At 37.5% G+C, this 5932-nt stretch overlaps 1 long non-coding RNA gene across 1 annotated transcript; it reads right to left on the bottom strand.

Moving 5' to 3' along the window:
• Positions 1–2724: 2724 nt before the first annotated feature.
• LOC139775481 (uncharacterized) lies at positions 2725–5293 on the bottom strand. The gene is made up of 4 exons (XR_011718835.1): positions 5067–5293; positions 4161–4431; positions 3660–3864; positions 2725–3566 (listed from the first exon to the last, which is right to left on the bottom strand). It is a non-coding gene; the product is annotated as an uncharacterized lncRNA (long non-coding RNA).
• Between the last annotated feature and the right edge of the window lie 639 nt (positions 5294–5932).

The raw sequence follows: 5932 nt of genomic DNA, 5'->3' as shown, positions 1-5932 counted from the left end.
GAAACAAATAATAAAACTTCCATTTTGTTATTCGCAACATTTATATTCTTTTTCCGTTCCGGCACGGCTGTACGACGACCTGAACACAAAAATTGTAAAATATTTCGGCTTTTTACATAACGATTTAGGTAACGTAAGTCTGATTTAAAAGAATTTTTAATTTAGCGTTCGACAAAGATCGTCATTTGTACTTTAACGTACGTTGCGGTTTTTATTAAAGTTCCGCACACTTTTACCAAAATGCTTGTTCCTAGTTCCTTGTTCGTAGCAAGTTTCCTACTTTGCCCAATTTTTCATTTAAAATTGGTGCGCCGCGTCGGCGTTGCGCCAGATGGACTGATCCGATCGATATCGAGATGATTCAGTACACACATATAGGATCTCGTGTTTTAAGCGCTTCCCTATTCCATTTATATTGTGCATGCGTCGCGAACGATTATGCGAAAAAGAACAGCCGGAATTCTCTCGTTAAATATAAGGAAAAACGTCATTATGATGAGAGACTAGGACGAATAGTCGCGCAGAAATAGAAAGACGAAGCGCGAGACGAATGATCCGTGTTTCCATAAAAATTTCATGTCCGTGCACTCCTATGGGACGGTCCCCAGTGAAAAGAGCTTAGCGCACAAAGGCAAAGCGTTCATTAAAATTTAGTGCGCATCTCTGAACGGCGCCGATGTTGGCTCTTCGAGCGCTCGCTTCTACTCCGTTCACACCCTCGTTTATCGCATCCGTGCATATCGCGACTAAATCATGACTGCACCTTTAATTATGCGTAAAACGCACTCCCTGGGTGCGCGACAGTGTCTTCTTAACGGTATACTGAATACTTCAAATGATGCAGCAATACATTTTTTAAATAATCTTGAGTCAATGTTTGATTCTTGACGCAAATGGCATTTTTAATTTTAAATCAAAGGGTAACATAATCGAAGGGTGATGTTTTCTAGAACGGTGGTTTAACTCACTTTGCTAAGAACTTAAAAAAGATTTTAATCTTAGAGTCGAGAAAATTAAATTTTCGTGATTTTATTAAAAAAGTGGGTTAGATTACATTATCAGATCACATGCTCTAATTATATTTTAATATAAAAATACATATATCTGTATTTTCTTTGTATATTAATTGCAAATAACAATGTCATGCAACAAAAATTTAAAAAATTGTTTTAATTTATTATCTTACTGAAAAGCCAGAGCCAGTTTTCCGTTAAACAATCTAAAAAATTGTTTTCTTTCTTTGAGAAGTGTCAATATTACTTTATGATATCCCAAGGCGAATATATCTTCTCTCTTACGAGGATCTTCCTCGATAGAGAAGGAAAGAATACGAAATGATAGCGCGATACAATGGCACGATATTTTCCAAGATGGAGAAGCGATGAGATTGAAGATAACTGAAGATTCGAGAATAAAAGAACAACGATTTGTAAGGTTATTACGAATAAAGATGCTAGGCATCCATTTAAAATAAGGCAATAAGTTTGCAAAATTATATATGTATGTTTAAAAACATCTTCAATTATTCTATTCCATCTTTTAACTAATAATTGTATATGCAGTTTAACAGAAGGTACAAAGTATATGACGATAAAGCTGATTAATATTAAAAGGAATGTGTTCTTATCGAAAATAATGCAACTTTCATTTATTTAGCGATGTAGATATAATATTTCGAGTTTTATGTCTCTTTATATAATTTGAGATTCCATCTCCAATCAGTTCCAAAATACTGTTAATATTCTTTTTTTTATATAAAGTAACTGCTTGCTTATTTAGAAAATTTTTATGACAAAACAAGGTACAAATATTATTAGTATGAGCTCATTTTGTACTTAATTTTTTATGTAATATTATATATCTTGCACCATTTTTCCTCACATTTCTCCTGGTACCTCGTAATATGACCCGATATTCCGCAAATAATCCGATTGAAACTATCGACAGACTTTCCTACAGAGGACTCTTATCATTTTACGTCCAACGGATGCTATTGAATAATCCATTTTAAAAATATCAATTTAATATCGAAAATTAAAACACGCGCCAACCGCATTCGCGCTCCCCATTTTATTTTATTGTGCTGCAACAGGCTGCGCGATACAAATTGATGGAGATTGCGTGCATCGGAAACGGAGCGGATAGGGGATAGGGTTCTAGCTTTACAACCCATCTGCAAAAGGGCGTTATGTCGCGGGTACGCCGATATATCGGGAATTCCGTGGATGTATATGCGACGGGGGTGATCCACGCTCGTATCGGTCACGTCGCTCTCGAAGGAAGTCGGTGACTGTAAGCCTTATAAATTATGCGGAAAGAGAATAAGCTATCGGCACACGTGTAAACTGTGCGTTACGCCGCTGCAACATTTCCGCCCGTTGGAAAGGTCTCATGGGCGCAGACCGGAAGCGGCAAAACGTTTAGCGAAGTAGCGTGCCGTTCCCTTGGTTAACTATCGCGAGTCGGTAATTCTAGCAACAGTTCATAGCGGGTGGATAAATAGGTAAATGGTGCACTACGTGCTGCGAGCATGCATAACGCAAGAGTTCATACGCTGTATAATGTCAGCCTTTGCTGTCCTATTACATTAATTCACGAACTAAATCGGCGATCTCGAGGAAACATGAAAATAAATATGTATACAATGACAAACGTGACTCTATATCAACGAGATAAAGGAAGTGGTATTAAGTTCAATAGGGTGATAAAATGACACCATTATAATTAAAAATAAAATACCTTATATTTGGCAAATAATCGCAGTCTTATTACATCGACAGTTTTACAATTATTAATTTTCTATGTTCCAGATAAAAAACAAATACTTTGTACTTCTTTTCACTTAACACTATAACTATAAGGCCTTTATTCGCGAGTACACCTAAATACATTCTAGCTCATCCTATCTTATTGTAAAAGTTCATGATAGAATTTCAGTGGTATACCCCAGTACAGAAATCGATAAAATTAAATTTTAATAAAAAATTAAAAATGGAGCAATTTATGAAATTGGAAGAAAAAACGCAATTGAGCGCATCTCGCGTCTCCCTTTGTCTATCAATGGAAAAAAAGGTAGTCGAGTGTATGTGTCCGTCGACTATTAATTACTGATTGCAGTAAGTACGCAGAAGCAGCGAGAAGACTGTACTTTAAACTAAACGAAAATAGAACGCAGAAATAGTCTCTAAGGTGCGACTCTCCGTAGGTCCTTACCCCGCAGATTTACTACAGTTCGTTTTATAAATATCATTTTGTCGAAGTCAAGTTAAGCTTGCTTGCGATATGATGCTCAGCTTCATTAGCTGAGTCATATAAATACTCATTGAAAATAATAATCAAAATAATGTTCACGATACACATTTTTAATCAATTTTAAATATATAGAACAAAATAAAGAACAAAAAACTCACTATTTGATAGTTCTGATTCTGGTTCTGGTTCAGATGTTTTTGCAGTTGGTACAATAATACTTTTTTCCGTAACATTATTCTCCAATAATTTTGACCTTACAGCCGTAAACTTCTTCTCCGACAATTTTGATGACTTCATAGCAGATTTATTTTTATCTACAATTAATATAATATAATATTAAAACCTGGATTGTGTTTAGTTGGAGTTAAGTTAAATAATATTATTCTACATTTTAAAATGCATCAAACCTGACTGACTGCAAGATTTTTTTGTGAACACAGGAATTTCATTAAAAAGGATTTTTAATTTCATCTACATTTTTTTTCAACTTTTGTTGTCGGTAAACTGTCTCTGCTTTTTTTATTTTTTCTTCGTCGTCTTCCGAATCTTGCGAAAAAGCAGTCTCAGTTCGACCAAGAAGTATCAAACGATCCATAGCTTCTGTGAATGTCTCTGAAATAATTATTTTATTACATTTATTGCGATTAATTAATAGAAACCTATAAGTTAATTAGTTTACCATTTTTAATTAAAATAAAATTTTTAACTACATAAAGGCATTTACAGATCGACGCAATTTAATTATAGATTTAGAATTTAGTTTTAATTTTTGTGCATCACCATTATGTGCGTTAGCTGTGATCTGTTGGATCGAGCTAGTCTGTGAACACCTTTGTCAGTTCGGATATAATATTCATAAGGTTCTTTTATTAAAAAAAAAGGAAATATTATTTGTACATACTACATACTTGCTTGCCCAACAATGTCAATATTGTAGAATGGCCATGAGTCTGGTACTTCAGATTCTTGTTTCACCATATCGTGGAGTTCATTGATGTTCTTTTTTGTATATGGAGGAGGAAGAAACGGAACTTTTAATCTTTTTGTTTTCTCGTCTCAGTCAATCCAGGCTGAAGGGACAATATCAATTTCTTTCGTGAGACCTTTTCTCCCACGTTTAACAAATCTCACAATTTTAAATCGATAAATCATTTTTTCGCCGTCGTCGCTTTCAGACATCTGTATAAATATGTATAAATTATCCCTTACATGACACTGATGATGTTGGTCACACTTAATAGCAACAAGAAAAAATTTGGAAAAATTAGATGCAGGGCACAAAATCTAAATTAATATCGCACCGGTATAAGGCTGCGTTCGGAAACATCACCCGAGTGCACACGAGCAATACTCCGCTCTCTTTCTATCTCAGCGAGTTAGAAGGAGAAGAGAGTATACCCGTGGGTACCCGGGTGACGTTTCCGAAGCTTAACACGCGCGACACTCTCAATCAAACTCTAGTACACGGCAACACTAATTACGACGCAAAATAATACACGAAATGGTACACGCGGTTGCAAGCACGAAAAACGCGAGAAATGGTGGATTCGCGATCTCGAAATCAGGTCGCTGCCACGTAGTCGCCTGCGTCCCTTCCACGGTCGCGATCTCCAGGAGCCTGCAATCTCAATCCGCGATCCCCCGAAGCCAACGAGACTATCCCGGGGCCTCTCGCTCTCCATACCGACCACCAACACCAAAGTAAGCCTTCTCGGCAGTTAACGCGAATTATGTACGAGTCGGTACGAGCAAGAACGCGACCCGGAGGGCGGTGTCGTGGCTTTATTCACGCGAAATGTTCACGGCAACCTCACCGAAAATGTGTTCTTCTTTCACATCGGCTCGTATCCGTCCGGGCTCGGGTCTCGGGTCTCGGCAGCCAGCAGCAGATAACGGCGCGATAACCTCCAAAATTTTTACGTGCCAACGCCGGAGAACGACCGCGAAAATGCGCTCGATAGAGGAATCGATGACGTGCGACGCGCCCCTCCCAGGCGCGCGGCCCTTCGGCGCGATAGCGCGGGCCAATTAGGGACGGGCTCGCAGGCCCGCGATATATCCCCGCACAGTGCTGTCAGCAGCGTTACGATAGATGTAGTTGTAGCCTATCAGTTCTTCTAAAACTGATTAGCGCCCAATTTAATTATTTATTATTTATTGCCGAACCAAATTATTTATTTACCATTTATTTATTATTATTTATTATTATTTATTATTATTATTTATTATCATTTATTATTTATTATTATTTATTATCATTTATTGCCAGATAAATTAGTAGAGCCCTGCCAGCCGAAGAACCCCGGCCGCGGCAGGTGAAGGATAAAATAATCCTGTCTCAATTTTAACATACGTATACATATGTTAATAATTTCTAAAACAATTAAGAAGTCGATCTAGAAGCCAAAGAGAAGAATCTCGACAGCACCTAATGTGGCGCAAGTGTGGATCGCATTAGAAACTCAGTCAAATCCAGACCTGCGCCCGTTCAATTTTATGTAAATGCCATATTAGGCGCGGACATGGCCCTGATATGGCTCTTTCCAGTTTTTTAGGATAAGGCTGTGGCGTGGCAAACTTGCATGGCGCTGACAAGTGTCGTGGCGCTGGCAAGGCAATTTCTACCATGTATTACGTAGATACTATATTATTCTTAGTAATACGTAAAAAGTTCTCTTTC

The sequence above is a fragment of the Temnothorax nylanderi genome, unplaced genomic scaffold (genome assembly GCF_030848795.1).
Source record: "Temnothorax nylanderi isolate EJ_2023f unplaced genomic scaffold, tnyl_v1.0 TNYL_tig0099_pilon, whole genome shotgun sequence".
NCBI classification, from domain to species: Eukaryota; Metazoa; Arthropoda; class Insecta; order Hymenoptera; family Formicidae; genus Temnothorax; species Temnothorax nylanderi.
The sequence above is the reverse complement of the archived record's forward strand: the minus strand, read 5'-3'. Positions and strand labels throughout refer to the sequence as shown.